At 38.0% G+C, this 17025-nt stretch overlaps 1 pseudogene; it reads left to right on the plus strand.

The window, feature by feature from the left end:
• Window positions 1-5379: 5379 nt before the first annotated feature.
• On the plus strand, window positions 5380-16510 carry LOC136841910 (solute carrier family 22 member 13-like; annotated as a pseudogene).
• Window positions 16511-17025: the final 515 nt, after the last annotated feature.

Here is a 17025-nt window from a genome sequence, read left to right on the forward strand (position 1 = left end):
AATAAAAAATAGCCATAAAGAAAACAACAACTTAATATATAAAAGTCCATGTTTGGACTGCCATTTATATGAGCTTTCTTTGTAAACTTACTTTTATATTTCCAGTCTGCTAAAGTAAAGACTACGGACAATCAAAGGCCTGCAGCACTCCAGTGTTTCCACCTTCCTTCGTGGGGATTTTATCTTTATTTATGTATATATATATACAGTATGTATTTTATATATATATATATATATATATATATATATATATATATATATATATATATATATATATATATTGAATTAAGAATACATATAATGTGTATGTGTGTGTGTTTGCATGAGACCCAATTATCTAGTTGTGTTTGTTTAAAAAAGACACTCAAAGATCCTTTTTTTTAAATTTCACTTATTCCACGTGGGACTATGACGAACCTTGCTAGCCATCAGTGGTGCCAACGGCGGCTATAAACTGAGCACCCGTAATGGGCCTGATGGTCGCTCCTGTTAATTGTTTTATTATTTTAATTTTATTTTAACTGTAACTTCATTCATATTCTCTAGCTTCCATCACTTTCCACCCCCTCCCCTAACTGTTAATTCATAGGTGCAACTACAAGGTTTTCTCCCGTTACACGTTTTAAGCCTTTACTGCCAATTTCCGTTTCAGCACTGAATGACCTCATACGGCCCAGTGCTTGGCCTTTGGACTAAATTCTATATTTTGTTCTGTTCTATTCTATTCGAGCCTGAAGGGGGCAAAGGTTTCGAACTGATTCTTCCCTGAGTCTCTGGCTTTTACAGATGGTCCTTTACCCTGGCAGAATTTCGATCTGTTTGACAAAGTTTCCTAAATTTATGTTCACTAATGTAATGCCGAGTTATGCGTTACGTAAACATGCGCGGACATCGGATTGAATATGTAGATAGGCAGACCACCGATTGAGTTAAAGCAACGACCTTGGAATACTTGGTTGACGAAAAGCATTGCTAGTGTTAATGTTTCTGATTTACTCGGCAAAAACTTTTGATATAATAATAATAATAATAATAATAATAATAATAATAATAATAATAATAATAATAATAATAACACCTATTACGAGTTTGTGGCGTACAGTGTACAATTGTTCGTATCTTCTCTTTACTGCACGTATGTATCACGCAAAAACAGACTGAATGAATGAATGAATGAATGAACTCCATCAAGCATTACTGCGCATGCTGTTCGCGCAACACGGTCGCTTCCGCGATGTCCTCTTCCAGGCCAACAAGCCTGCATTCACCCTGTGGCCTTCGGCCGACCTTCTGGGACAAGACTGCGTTGACTGCACTTGGTTTTTGCAGAGGAATTAACGAGATCCAAGCGCTTTCCACCAAGATGCTTTACTTGGCAGTGGACGTTCGTACCCGTCAATGTAGGCCAGCTAAGCCCCTAAATAAGAAAGCACCAACAATGTACGGGCACTGGGTCATCTGGGACTTAGAAAGTCGGGTCCTTTCATCCGTATAGGTTTCTGTTAGTCGTGATCTAGTTACTGTGTTTCTGAACGTTATTTTCTGAAGAGTTTACTCCTTAGCTATAGATATTTGCCGTATGAAACTGACATTCATATATAGTTTATCCTCTGAGCTAAGAAATTACTTCTGAGTGGAAGGTCTGGTCACCGGAATGAACGTTTTGCAAGGCAAATAGAGCAGGAAAATATTAGCAAAAGTCAGTGCCCTCGAAGCTGGCAAATTCCTATTTGACCTTTAACCTCTAATGACCGCCTCGACCTTGATCCTCAGTCTACAGAAAAGTGAAAATAACATTGCTCGCTGAAAGACAGTTTTTCCTTTCCGACAGAATCTGGGAAATGAGCACAGCCGATGGTTTGGATGACTTTCTCACCAAAGTAGGAACTGGAAAATGGAGCTCTCTCTTCTTCGCTACTTCTGCCTTAGGTAAGTGAAGCTGCAAGGTCCAGGTTTCTCCCCTTCTCAGTGAGAGAGAGAGAGAGAGAGAGAGAGAGAGAGAAAGAGAGAGAGAGAGAGATACTGTCCATCATAAAACCATTTCATAACAAGACTTGGCAAATTCCTCCGGTAAAGAACTGTTTTAATGACTCATTTCAAACTAATTAACATTCTACTTTTCTTTCTACCACTTATCTACTAATTACTGTTCTACTTGTCTTTTTGCCACTTCTCTTTATCTATAATAATAAAATCTGAGTGGATCTTTCTGTTTATCCACCCACGTGGGGGTGATTAGGTAAGGGATCAGGAGGTAGGGGAGACATGACATTCAACCACCCTCCCCTGAAACCTGTTTGTCCGCCCCTGGGGGTAGGTAGGGATCGGGGGTGGGGAGGGAGACATAACACATCACCCTCCTTCTGAAAACCTGTTTGTCTCCGCCCCAGGTGGCAGTAGGGTATGAGATCGGGAGGGTGGGAGGCATGTCACATCCACCCTCCTTCTGCAAACCTGTTTGTCCACCCTGGGGTTAGGTAGGACAAGCCATCAAGAACATACATAATATTTGTATCATACACTATATACAGTACCAATACTAATCAGTGACACAAAGTTGCCTTGGGTTTTAAGCAATTTCCAGCTACGCCATTTCATCCTTGAAGCTGAACACCCATTTCTCTTCCTTCTGTCCATATCCTCTTCGATCCTGGGCAAGAAATCCAAACTCCTATCAACTCTGCATTCATAATCCTACATTCCAAAAGTTTCGCTCCTCGTAAGCATCCTGATTCACTCCTCTTTCTTATCAGTTCCCGGACTCTCTCCGATCTTCTGATTGGCAGCGAGTTCCTGAACGCCGTGACGCCATATTCCTGTGACACTGCGGACAGCAACTGGACCAGGCCATTGAATGGGTTAGTTAGCCTAGTTTTAACTGCTTTTCGTACGATTATCAGCATTTGCCAAAGGTTTGCTCCTCCCCATATGGATGTTTACGTGTTTTCAACCTGTTTGTGACATGAACCCAACATGCCATAAATAAATATCGGCAACTTATCACATACATCACAAACAAGCTGAATACAAGTCAATGACATACTGACAGTTTTAACTAGCATTTCGTATGATCATCCAGCATTTGCCAAAAAGTTTGCTCCTTTTTCTTATGGATGTTGACGTGTTTCAACCTGTTTGGGATATGTATGATAAATTGCGACACGCTTTGTTTTAATGTGGATTCACCATTACTAAGGCACATTCATGGGATGTCACTGCTTTTCATGAAAGTTTACTAATGATGTCACAACATGAAAAACGCGCTTTCCATTTGATTTTTAACAGTAAATTATCCATAAATGATTAACCCTTTTGGGTCAGTGGCAAAATCAATTTAAGTCTAACGAGTACACCTGCGTTAATCACTGACCACGATTGATGGATACTGTGATTTTCGTTGATGCTAATACTTATGTTATGTGGCCAATTCTGGCGTTATTTTTGAAACTCAGACCCTGTAGTTTATTAGGGCTGTAAAAATATAATAAACATCAAAACTATGAATGAAAATTAACTGTTAGCAAAACGAAAAGTCTGTATTCGTCCAATAAGAAAAAATAACGCGTAAATTCATTGATATAGATATTTCAGTTTGTTAATACCAGGGAACATCTTTAATGATATGTGTTATTGGTATAAATTACATTTCATATGTTATGCAACACTGTTAAAATAGACTATTTTTTTATATTTGGCGTGGTAATAAGTGATCAGTAATATGCTTGTTTAAATGATCTGCCGTGACCTATTCGAGAGGGTTCCACTTTGATATGTCACACATTAGTGACGATTTTTTTACTACTCATTTTCAAATGACGTATTGATGCATCGTAACTGAATCAACGGTTGGATTTTTTACACTCATCAATGTATAAACAAAGGGTTAATCGGTCAGTTTCTTATGTCTCATCAATGTATAAACCAAAGGGTTAATCAGTCAGTTTTTTATGTCTCGTCAATGCATAAACCAAAGAGTTAATCAGTCAATTTTTTATGTCTCATCAGTGTATAAACCAAAGGGTTAATCAGTCAGTTTTTATGTCTCATCAATGTAAAACCAAGGGTTAATCAGTCAATTTTTATATGTCTCATCAATGTATAAACCAAAGGGTTAATCAGTCAGTTTTTTTATGTCTCATCAATGTATAAACCAAAGGGTTAATCAGTCAGTTTTTATGTCTCATCAATGCATAAACCAAAGGTTAATCTGTCAATTTTTATGTCTCATCAGGTCCAAAGTTTAATTCAGTTTTTGTTTCATCAATGTATAAACCAAAGGGTTAATCAGTCATTTTTTATGTCTCGTCAGTGTATAAAGGGTTAATCGGCCAATTTTTTTATTTCTTTAATGTAAAACCAAAGGGTTAATCTGTCAATTTTTTGTGTCTCATCAGTGTATAAACCAAAGAACCAGCCAGTTTTTTATGTCTCAATCCAGTTAATCGGTCAATTTTTATGTCTCATCAATGTATAAACCAAAGGGTTAATCGGTCAATTTTTTATGTCTCATTAGTGTATAAACCAAAGGGTTAATCGGTCAGCTTTTTATGTCTCGTCAATGTATAAACCAAAGGGTTAATCAGTCAGTTTTTTATGTCTCGTCAATGCATAAACCAAAGGGTTAACCTGTCAATTTTTTGTGTCTCATTAGCGTATAGACCAAAGGGTTAATCGGTCAGGTTTTGTTTCATCAATGCATAAACCAAAGGGTTAATCTGTCATGTTTTATGTCTCATCAGTGTATAAACCAGCAGAGGTTAATCGGCCAATTTTTATTTTTTAATGATAAACCAAAGGGTTAATCTATCCAATTTTTGTGTCTCATCAGTGTATAAACCAGGGTTAACTGGCCAGTTTTTTATGTCTCATCAGTGTGTAAACCAAAGGGTTAATCGGTCAGCTTTTTATGTCTCATCAATGTATAAAACCAAAGGATTAATCCAGTCAATTTTTATGTCTCATTAGTGTATAAACCAAAGGGGTTAATCGCCAGCTTTTATGTCTCGTCAATGTATAAACCAAAGGGTTAATCTGTCAGTTTTTTATGTCTCGTCAATGTATAAACCAAAGGGTTACACTGGTCAATTTCTTATGTCTCCTCAATGTATAAACCAAAGATACAAAATCTGCCAATTTGTTAATTTGTGACATGAGCAGTAAGCTCCTCTTAGAGGCATGTCTGTGCTTATCATTTGTACCTCTGTTGCACATAATTCAAAATTCCTCCCATATCTTTGGGGTCCAAGTTAGCTTCAGTTCTCGAAATGTTCTCCCAAGCTCCCAGTGTGAGATGATAAAGGAAGATTCCACCGGCCACGAGCAGATTGTGCCTGTGAAGTGGATTTATGATAATAGTCCGTTTTTCACTCTACGATTACAATGGAGGTCAGTTGTTTCTCAACTGATTTTCTTACAATCATTTAGTTTTTTTAGTTTAGTTGGTCATGTGTTGTTGATTTTCCAGTCCAGTATTAGTTTGCATTTTATAAATGTATTCTTTATGATGAAACTTCACGTGATTGATCATTACTTAATAGGTTTTTCAAGTTTTTGTTGATTGTTGCGTCAAATAACCCTTACTGACATGTTTAAATTTTCTAAAGATTTATATACATGTATGCTACATCAAGTCCAAGACTATATAAAAGTGTAGGCGACAAAGTAATTGATGAAAAGGTCAAATATTAGAAATCAATTTCAAGACTTACTAAAAAGTTTGGGTGAAATAGTTCATGGAAAATGTGAGTTGCAAATTGTCAGCTAATTTTACCTAGCACAGGCAGAAAATTCAAGTTCATTTTATGCAATGGATGTAATATCCCTTTTCCAGTGGAACCTGGTATGCGAGAGAGCTCAGCTTTCTCCACTCTTCCAGACCATCTACACTGCTGGATGTTTCCTGGGGGCCATCCTGGGGGCGCTAACAGCGGACAGGTTAGTCCCGTAAGCTATTTCAATGATAAGATTCCTGTGATTATTTGAACTGTAGCACCAATCAGTTGCGCTACATTTCAACATTTTCAACATTTCCTTGTATCTCCTCTTTGTGAACAGGCGTCTGAGTTCAAGATGCACTAACAGTCTTCCTTTCTGTATAAATATTTTATTTCGATTTTTCTAGAGCTGGTAGAATATGTGCTTACTGGAAAAGCTAGCAATAAGAGAAAAGTAGGTTGAGCGACTAAAATTTGTCATTGAAAGTTTTGAAGTTTGATGGCAAGATGTTCTAGAGGCTGGTGAAAGACAGAAAGTTAACAGGAAAATAGAACTTATAAATAGGCTCAATGGAGCCAGACTATAAGATTTATTTTATTTATTGGTTTATCCAACTTGTATTACAACAATTTAGGTCGACAATGCTGGTGGGTTATAAGAATAAATACATGCAGTAATAAGAGTAAAACGAGCTTCTATCAGAAAAACACAGCAACATTTAAAAGATGCACATGAATAACACCCGAAAAAGCAAGAGTGGCCTGTTGTTCGAATGAAATGTTACAATAATAGAAAGCCTCCCGAATATTCATGAAAGTCTTGTGAACTTCGTACAACAGAACATATTGCTGGTTTGTGATAGTTCAAGTGCAACATCATATCTCCAAAAACCTGGTTAAACGTTTTCAGTTTTCCAGTACCACTAATATTGAAATACCCATTCTCTAATTTTCTTCTGCAGATATGGTCGGAGATGGTCCATAAAAACTGGTGCTCTGTTGACAACAGGTTTCACTGTACTGCTGGTGTTTTCACGATGGTTCTGGCTTGTGATGCTGACTAGGTTTCTCTTGGGAGTTTTTAACACCATCATGATCTACCCTGCTTTCATCATTTGTAAGCAATTCTTTCATTCTTCTGCCGCTTCTCATATAAATGAAAATCTAACTTAGGCTCTCTTTCATGAATGCTAACTATAGCAACGGTAATTCTGCTTTACAGCAATGGAAATATGCAACCCGAGTCTGGAACAACAGTAGGCATTTTCTTTTCTTGCCTTATGCCTTGATGATGATAGGTCTAGCTGGTTAGCTTACTGGATCAGGGACTGGCGTATTCTCCAAGCAGCAGCCTCTTGGCCTTGTCTAGTGCTTCTAAAAGTATGTTGTGAGTAAACAGTTGAGTTTTTTTTTTTTTAGTCTGCCCTAGTTATGTCCCTGACAGATGATACTTCCAAAGGGACCACAAGACTGATCTTTTATGTGGCCTTTACTCATCATGTCTTAATGAAAATGCTAGTGTAGTGAATAAAGGGTGAGTCTTTTTGACCTGTATCGTTCATTTCATGTATCAATCAAAACTTCATCTTGATGCTTCAACTTGATAACTTTTGGACATTATCTCAGAGAACGCTTTTTTTTTCGTTGAAGTTTAGTCTTAATCAGATTTTATTTCACTACTACTGTAATTTCAAGAGTTAAGGACCGTCTCTATTCCTATGTAACATTGACATACAAAACTCCAGTAACAAAAGCGGGTTTATAACTGTGTATTACTCCAGAATTATAGTCTGAAAATGAATGAATTGTCTCCCAGCTTAATAGATGAATCTCCACGCTGGCTCATTGTGAAAGGACGGTTGGAAGAAGCCATCAAGGTTCTCCAAAGAGCTGGGAACTCAATCGGCCAGATCTCCTCAAGAACTGATGTCAGTGTCTTAGTTCACTCTGTGTATCAGAGGATGATTCTCATTTGTTTGATGCATTTATTTACATTCTTGAACTTACATTCTGGGCATCTTTATGTACACAATCAATGCATGCTGGACGTTTATGGAAATACTAACATGTGCCTTATTTAAGTACTGATAGATATACTGAACTGTATCATTACTGTATTCAGTCAAATCTTCACAGGGCAAGAATTTTAGGTACAGCCATTAGATCGGAGTGATTAAAGTAGTTTTTTAAAATAATAATTACTCAGCCTCATCTGTGTGGACCAAGTTGGCATCATTTATCTTTGGGTGAGGCTTGCCTTCCATTCTAATTACTAATAGACGATGGTAGATTGGTTACTGACCATAGGTAAAAGGCTGAAAATTTGCATTTCGCTCTAGGGATGTTAAGAAAATTCAGGATAATCTTGATAGCTGGGGCGGAGAACATCCTGATGGTTTCTTCCCTTTGTTTTATAAAAAGTTTCTGCGCGTTGTCTCCCAAAATTACATGATTTTATAGATTTTTATGTTGACATAGTATCTTTGCCATGAGCATGCTTTAGTAATGCAGTGCCTGTTCCAAAAGAGTGGCATATCTGCAGACTGCAGTAACTGCAGACCAATCACCATTCTCCATGTGCTCTCCAAAGTTGTTGAAAAAACTTATTTTTATGCCACTGTGGAATCTAAAGGATTGTTAGCTTATGGTCAATATGCATACAGGAAGCAGATGGGTACCTGCGATGCTCTTTTAGGCTTGACATGCCATTTGCGAGAGAACTTTGTAAGCGTTTTGAGTGCAGAGTGATTCAAATAGATTTTAGTGCTGCTTTCCGATTTAGTAAATCACAAGGCAATTATTTATGAACTTCTTGAATCTTGGAGTGGGTGGATATGCTTAGATTACTTCAAGAGTTCTCAGGTAAGCAGCAGCTAGACGGGATCTTTAGTGAACCAAGATCTTTTGTGTCTGAGTGCTACAGGGCAGTGTTCTGGTCCACTGTTGTTTTTATTGTATTACAGATGATATGGTTGTTGGCCTGCAAAACAAGATTGATGATGCAACGCTTGTGGGTGTGGTAATGTCTCCACTTATAAGAAATGAAGTTGCTCATTCGGGACATAGACCGATCAGGAAATGGTGTAATCGGTGGGTATGAGGCTATACTCCAGTAAAACGAAAGCACTATTGATTGGCAGATCTCGTACAGATTTCCCACCCATCCTCCCCTTCAGGTGGATGGAACTTTGCTGATTGGAGTCTGGAGCCATTCTAGGTGTAACTTTTGACACATCTAACTTTTTGAGAAACATTTAATGAAAGTTTCAGCAAGTGCCACACAAAAGATTAGGTAAGGCCTCATATATTCATAACAGTGACAAAATCAACGCAACCTCTTTAGGTCATTTGTCCTACCTTTGCTCCTTTACTGGAATACTGTTCTCCGGTGTGATGTCTGCCTCTGCCAGAGAGATTCATCTCTTTTGGATAGAGTGGTTTGGATAGAGCAGTTATGACTTGGTCCTTCGACGGATGGTCTCTTGTCTGTCACTTTTTCCTAAGTTGTATTTCAGCAGAGATCTTCACATTCACAATTGATCCCTGATCCCTGATCCCTTTATCTGCCGAGAGCAATCCAGATTCACTGAACAGCAGCACCAATATGCAGTAAAAGTGCCTCGCTTTCCCGAACTTCTCAGTTCCAGAGGGCCTTTTATTCTCCAACCGTTGGACTGTGGAACAGCCTCCCAGAGGATGTCGCAGGTGGAACTTCAGAAGTTCAATAAACTGCAATGCACTACTACCCTAATACTATTCTTCTTGCATTTGAATACATTTTTATCTATTTATCTATTTATTATTGTTTTTTCGTTTTTTTAATAAGTAGGATCTCTTTCTGTATTTCCCTATACTTCCTCTTACCTCTTCCTAATGAACACCATATTATTTGGAATCTTGAATTTTAAATCAATGAACCCTGTGGGCTTGTTCCATATGAATAGGTTTCATCTACTGAATAATAACAATAAATACAATGTACCTTCATTTAGCACTCAAATGCTGTAGTGCAACTTCCAGTGTATTTTGTAATCCCTTCACAATGGCCTTGTCCTTGCTAATGCTGCTTTAAGAAATTTTTTTAAGAACAGCTCAGACTTTCACCATCATCTACGTGTCTGTTGCAATGTCTCAGTTTCAAAAAATTGCTTTATATTTGTAAAAGTCATCCAGATATTTCTGGATGGCTTTTATGGCAGACAATGATGTTCTTTTCCTGAATTGAACTTTATCTGTTAAGTATCTCTCTACGCCTTCCTAAGTACATGTAAGTGCAGACACATATTTCCCTTTAACTTTATGAATTATTTTCCCACTGACATCATGACTGATTATCTACTAACTTTCCATGTCACTGCTAACTCTTATTTGTGATTCCATTTGCCAACCACAGAATCTGAATAAGTCACAGACGCAGAAGACGAAGGATGAACACACGGAAGCGTGCCACCACTCCACTTAAACTCAGGCAAGACCCAAGCAAACTGGAGGCAAAGAACTGAGCTGTAGATCTTTCAATGCGCTAGCCTAGATGACGGAGTTGGTTCTTGGTGGCGGGACCTGTGGCTCTCCTGAGAACGAAAATCATCAGGAAAGTGACACTGGTACTGGTGTTGTGTGGCTTCTGCAAGGAGTCGTACCTGGGATTGCCACGAGTTCCGAGTTCATTCAGGTAAGGAAACGCAACTGGTTTTCTCAGAAAATGACTGATAGGTCATTCTTGGTGGATTATATATTTTCCCGATAATGTTTCGTGGTCCGGGCAGTCGTCTCAGGAAATCCTTTTCGACCGCAGTTCTCCTTTCCTCTACATGCCCTTTGCTGAGCCTGGAGGTACCTGCTTACAGCCTGACAGCTCCGATTACGAAGCGTCTGGGAAGAAAGTCAGTCGTGACCACTTGTCTCATCGGCTGTGGCGCGCTTCTTCTGTCGGTTACAGGGCTCTTGCTGGCTGGACATGAACAACGGTGAAAGTTAACTATCTTCCTTTCAACATTGCAAAAGATTTTTGAAAAGTATAATTTGTGGATACATTATATGATTCTAAGATTTTCTCTTTGTAAGAATACTTTAGACGTTGCAAAATGAAATAGATTTTTTTAACCGAACGCTTGTTAGCTGACAACTGTTTTTACAGTAAGGTAGATCTGCTGTTTCTTATAATATTCATAATTAGCTTTTAACCTGTAAATATGTTAATTATTTAGTGGACCATACATGACAAATCATTCCATTTCTGTAGGCAATTAACTCTTTGCCTATCAGTCTTAATTTTATTTTATAGATGAATGATAATTATGCAAAAACACATGTACATATAGACACAAACGTGTGTGCATGCTGAAATGGGTACCTGCATCTGCTGGGTCCACAAATAGGGCGGGACTAGCACTTCATTCTTAAATATTTTAGAGATCTGAAGGCGCATATATATATATATATATATATATATATATATATATATATATATATATATATATATATATATATATATATATATATAGTAATACTTCAATCATATGTGTATATTATATATAGTAGTTTAGCCCCTAATGCATCAAACATACACAAGTCTCTTAAAATACAAATAAAGTCACTAATGACCAAGTCCACAATAGGTGGAATTGTCGCAACAAAGCAAAGGAGATGGAATCAAAGGAGGATAAAGAAAAACTGAAAATAAAACCTTAACATTTAAATAAAACTTTAGAAAGAAATGACCACTGAGCCTCTTACAAAATACATTAAATAAACACATTATCAACCACACACTGAAAACATCGAATAACAAACACACACCAAATTAAAGACAGACTATAATTACACTTTAAATAGAGGGCCCTAAGAGTAATAGAATGTCGAAAAGTCAGAATAACCTAACTTATTAATACTAAATACCCCATCACTAACGAAAATAAATTACTTCCCTTAAGTAAGCTCTAAACGGTGGTAATTAAGCTAACACAGCCTTTAAATCACGGGTTGAGGGGAATATTATATATTCTAAGACCTTACCAAACGTAAGAAAGGTCCCCTTTGCAAAATAACTGGGCCAAGGCGCAGACTGAAGAATGAAGCACTTTAATGTCGCAAGATCAAAATAATACCACGGTCGTCCGACAGGTAATCACACCTACCGGTGGCGGAGAGGTCGCCAGCCGAAATAACTGAACCAAGGGGCGCAGACCGTCGAACAATCAATCTCTCAAAGGGACAGCAGGCAACTGAAGAAAGAGCAGATAATCCCAAATAAGTCAAGCCCTCACAATGTTAATGGTCCAGAAACGACTGCCTCCAGTCCTGCGAGACAGCTTAAATGCAACTCGGATGAGAAGCCAGCACCACACATGAAAATAAAAACAAGCTCATTGTAATTAAAACTATACAGAAGTCAGAAATGTCGGGAGGAGGAAAGCAGGGTCATGTTTCCAAAAAAAATAATTACTGCCAAAGTGACTTATTCAAAACAAATTAATTTATGTTAAATTAAACACATATTCGAAAATATATATATATATATATATATATATATATATATATATATATATATATATATATATACATATACACATATATGCGCTCTGAAGCATGTCATCATATATTGTAATTACCACAATCACCTTTGAACTTCCCTGCTTCTTCATTCATTGTGTTTGGGATTTCAAGACATTCAGTAGAAAAGTAAATTAAATAAATACCGGGAAAGAGAAGTCAAGAGATCATTACCATACGTAGAAATTTGTGTGTGTAAACAATAAACACTACATAAACCTTAACGAAACATGCTTGTAAACAAGCATTCACAAATGACGTGTTTACTTGCAAGCATTTTTAAGTCGTCACGCGTGCATGCTGTTGTTCGAAATTAAGCAGGCCTTGTGCTAGCACGGTCTCTTGCTCGTAGAATGCGTGCACACAGGTAATTGCCCTTAATTTCTTCCAGAATGCTGCACTTGGTAATCATCATGATCAGTTACCTGCTGGTTTGTACTGCTTACCAGGTAAGGGTTTCTGTCTTCTTCACGGGTACATTTTTTTGTAATGTTTCCTGCGGAAAAATATAGCACAGTTCTCCATGAGGAAAATGCATGAATATATTTTCCATTTTATTCAGTAGATGGAACCTATTCATACGGAACAGGGCCACGGGGCCATTGACTTGAAATTCAAGCTTCCAAAGAATGTTGGTTTCAACCTCCCACCTCAGACCCCACACCGCGGCTGTAACTGATCATGATACAGAGCCAGTGATTTTTCATTGCCCTTGGGGAGACGCGGACTCACGACATCTGAGTGGTAACCACGACACTAACCACTATACCAGTGACCAGTATATAGTATGTGGGAGTGCGTTTATTTCTCATAAAATGGAGAAAATGGGACTAAATGTGAAAAATTTATGAAATTCATTTCTATCTTGAATTTTATAAAGTTTTCTTGCAGACCAAATTTGTAATATATTTCTGTGCGAAGAGATGAATTTTACCTAGTACAAGCAAATAATTGCATGTCTCGTGTTTACCACAATATCGTATATTGAAGTGATGTAGCATAAGTCTCATTCAGTAAAAAGAGCTTACGCTTTTTCTGATTAAAAGGTATACTTTAAAGGTCTAATTTATTTTCTGTAAAGCTTTTAAGCAAACGTTCTGTTTCGAAATTAAACTTCATATTTCTTTAGGTAAACTTCCTTGAAGTATAAAATGTTACTTTCCTGCCATCTGATTCCTAAAATTCTTCTTTAACGTTTCAGTTCAAACCATCAAAGAATTTTTCAACCTAACTTTATTGTTTCATATCGGTACAGCAATATAGGATTAGGCAATACTATTGTGTCGTGTAGGATTATGAAATACTGTTGCATTGTATAGGATTATACAATACTGTTGTATGATCTTATATCTCCTATCTTTAAAGGTAAACGTCCTTTTTTATATAAAAACTTCCTGTTTAAGTAAATCTCTAATCTTAGGCAAACTTCCATTGTTGTAGGTAACCTTCCTTGTTTATTATTGGTACACTTCTCTTCTGTATTTAGTAACCCTTCATTTTTTAGGTGAAGTAATTTTCACGTAATCATCCAGTTTTTCAAGACAAACTTCCAATTTTTCAGCAATATTTTACCTTATTATCTTTTATTTTTATGTTCTTAAGTTCTTCATTGGAGGGGTGGGTAGAGCTCTCGGCTAGCACGCTGTTGGCCCAGCGTTCGACTCTCCGACCGGCCAATGAAGAAATAGAGGAATTTATTTCTGGTGATGGAAATTCATTTCTCGTCATAATGGGTTCGGATTCACAATAAGTTGTAGTCCCGTTGCTAGGTAAATCCAGTTGGTTCTTAGCCGTAAAATAAGTCTAATCCTTCGGGCCAGCCCTCTCTAGGAGAGCTGTTAATCAGCTCAGTGGTCTGGTTAAACTAAGGTATGCTTAACTTATTTATTAATTTTTTTAGGTAAACTTCCTTTACGCACCCGAATTATTCCCGACGACCCTGCGGCCGTGGGGGACTGCTGCCTGCACTTTGTCTGCTTACGTGGGTTTCGACGACGCCCTTCATTACCAGTTTTTGCAAGCTATCTCATCTAGGGACATCAGACAGGTCGCCAGACAAGGGATTAATGAGGAATCACTCCGGTCGACCGCGCAAAATGGGTCGTGGTCCATGACTTCCAGGTTGCAAACCAAGGACAGCTAAATATTTTGTACTACTAAATATTTAGTACTATTATAAATAGGTTACTTGAGGAGTAATTTCGTTTTATTTATTGATCGTCTGAGGTATTCTGAGTTATCTTCATTACAGTTTGCAGTAAGGATTTTTTTAAAATAATAAAAATATAGAGTTCTTAGCCTCGCTATCATAGAAAAATTAACTTAGGTTACTGGTACACTACCATTGGAATAAAATTAATACAAAACTGAAATTATTAGTACAATACAAGGACGAAGAAGTATGGTCAAACGGTCTGTTGTACCGACGAGCCACTTGAGGGTCCTTCATGCGATGAGCCCGTGTGACGTCATCGTCTGGCCGACCGGTCATATAGTAAAACAAAAATGACTACGAACATGGAGTACATTTTCGGCAATACTGCTTTTCCCAGATTTGATTCATAAACCCTTGGCCTATAAAAAGTCTAGCTATGGAAGCTCGAGACTCGAAGGTGATTAACAATGCTGCCATATTTTCTAAATCCCGTTCAAACTTTTCTGGAGAAAGGGTGATAATTTGGTAGATTTGGCATTGTTTTTGAGTGGCGTTGCCATTTCCTCGGTAATAAGGGGTTTGTTTGTCACTCCTTCCAGTCTCGTCAGTACAACAAAAAAAAAAAAAAAAAAATCAAAACATTGTACTTGGACCCTGAGTAGATGTGGCAAAAACGCTGCCATATCTCCCTTACACCAGGTCAAAAAGGACAACCGCCTTGACATTATTGTTCCGCGTTTCTAACACTGAAGACGAAAAACGAGGGAAAGAACTGAGATTTGATGACAAGTAAAGGATGATTTATAGTGAAAAAAATTGCAATGGATGAAGATTTTATGTCATACATAAAACTGTTTCGATAACACGGTATGATAAGGATGATTTAGTTTTTAATCATCTAAATGAATTATAAAAATACCCAATATCTAGCCCAGACTAACTGATGAAAATACATTATACAATAAGATGAAAAAAAAAAAAATACTGCTATTGGCTCTGCAAGCAATGGCAGGTTGTCAATTAAGTCAGCCTTGTCCCGGAATGGTCTCTTTCTTCTGGAAAGCCCTAGGGGTGGATAAGTAGGATTTTATGACCGGATAATTAACTGTAGTCGGATTGTAAGTCAGGACAGCTAATGACAGCCATGTTCGTAGTCATTTTGGTTTTACTGTAGTGGGTCCTGCCCTACTCAGACGCTGGAAAGTCACTGTCTTCTTCTTTGTTTTCGGGACTTAACGCCATACCTCTGTTACTATCCCTTTGCGGCAGAGCCCTCTATATTCATGAATGTACGAGTATATCCTACCTGCGTTCATAACGATTCTTTAATGTTTCACCTTATTTGCATGACGTATCCTTTTGTTTCTTTATTCAGATAATATTTTTCAGAGTTGTTTATGTATCAGGTACTTATGTCACAACTCCCGCAGGGAAGGGAATACGCTTGGGTAACCCCAGCTGCATTCGGTTGCTGCGCTGTCGTTGCTGGATTGCTGCTGTTCCTCTTGCCGGAGACGAACGGCCGAAGCCTTCCCGAAACAGTGGCAGACTTGACGAAACGCTTGGAGGACGAGAGGAACTCGAGGTCGAACGTCCTGAGGACACAATCCAACGGCCATCTCACCTACGGGAGTGACGATAACACCTTCAGCGAGCCGGGCATCAGTACCATTTCGGGTACTTATCAAAATGGGGCTTTTCATGAATCTCGTTTTCTATGAGTCAGATGGATTGAAGCGTAACTAATATATTTCATTGTTGTTGTTGCTGCTGTGCAATTCGGTCAGTATATAATGACCAGTTCAGAGCTTCACAATTACTGTTCATTCATCACATCTGGTATCAATACTGTTATGTAGTTTGCATCACTGTCATCCTCATCATCTTCATCATTATCATGAGGAATTAGTTATCAAAAGCATTTTCCATCCCATGCATTTTTGTTACGTATAGGCCTATTAGTCTACTTTTGTACTGCTTAACCCTAAGGTTGCCCTTGGCTTGTGCTGGGCATTTGATTCAGCACTGGATGCCAAACAACGGAATCAATAAGTCATTGAAGAGTTTGATTTAATTTATACGAAAAACACCGGTTTCATTTTCTTATCCTTTGCGCTTCGATCTTATATCATTTAGTTATAGAGACATAAGCTCCGTTTTACCTTCTCATAATCCAACCAGGAAGCTGGCTTTATTCTCTCTTAGTTGTGCTAATGTAACCTTAATAAAGAAGGTGTAAGTTGAACGATCAAGCCCGGTTAATCTGAGCTAAACACCCCTGCTCAGAGATGGACTATGGTAATCTAAGCTATTATGATGTACAGTGTTCTATAAAAGTGTGGCCATTCCATCAAAAGAGGGTAACATAAAAAGAAATGATGGAGGAAGATCTACGGGGAATAAATTCGTAGCTTAGACTTGTCCGATTAAGCCATCGTCATTACGTAGACTTTACAGGCAAGCCATCATAACAGCGAAAACGACCCTGGGTGGAATAATCCTTAGACAGTCATTCTGATCTTAGAGGATCTTGAGTATCTTCCGAAGCCTGACTCTGGGTCTTCTCAGTCTGGGTATTTCGTGGGCACAGGGGTTCGATTTATG

This window comes from Macrobrachium rosenbergii, chromosome 9 (assembly GCF_040412425.1).
Source record: "Macrobrachium rosenbergii isolate ZJJX-2024 chromosome 9, ASM4041242v1, whole genome shotgun sequence".
Taxonomy (NCBI): domain Eukaryota; kingdom Metazoa; phylum Arthropoda; class Malacostraca; order Decapoda; family Palaemonidae; genus Macrobrachium; species Macrobrachium rosenbergii.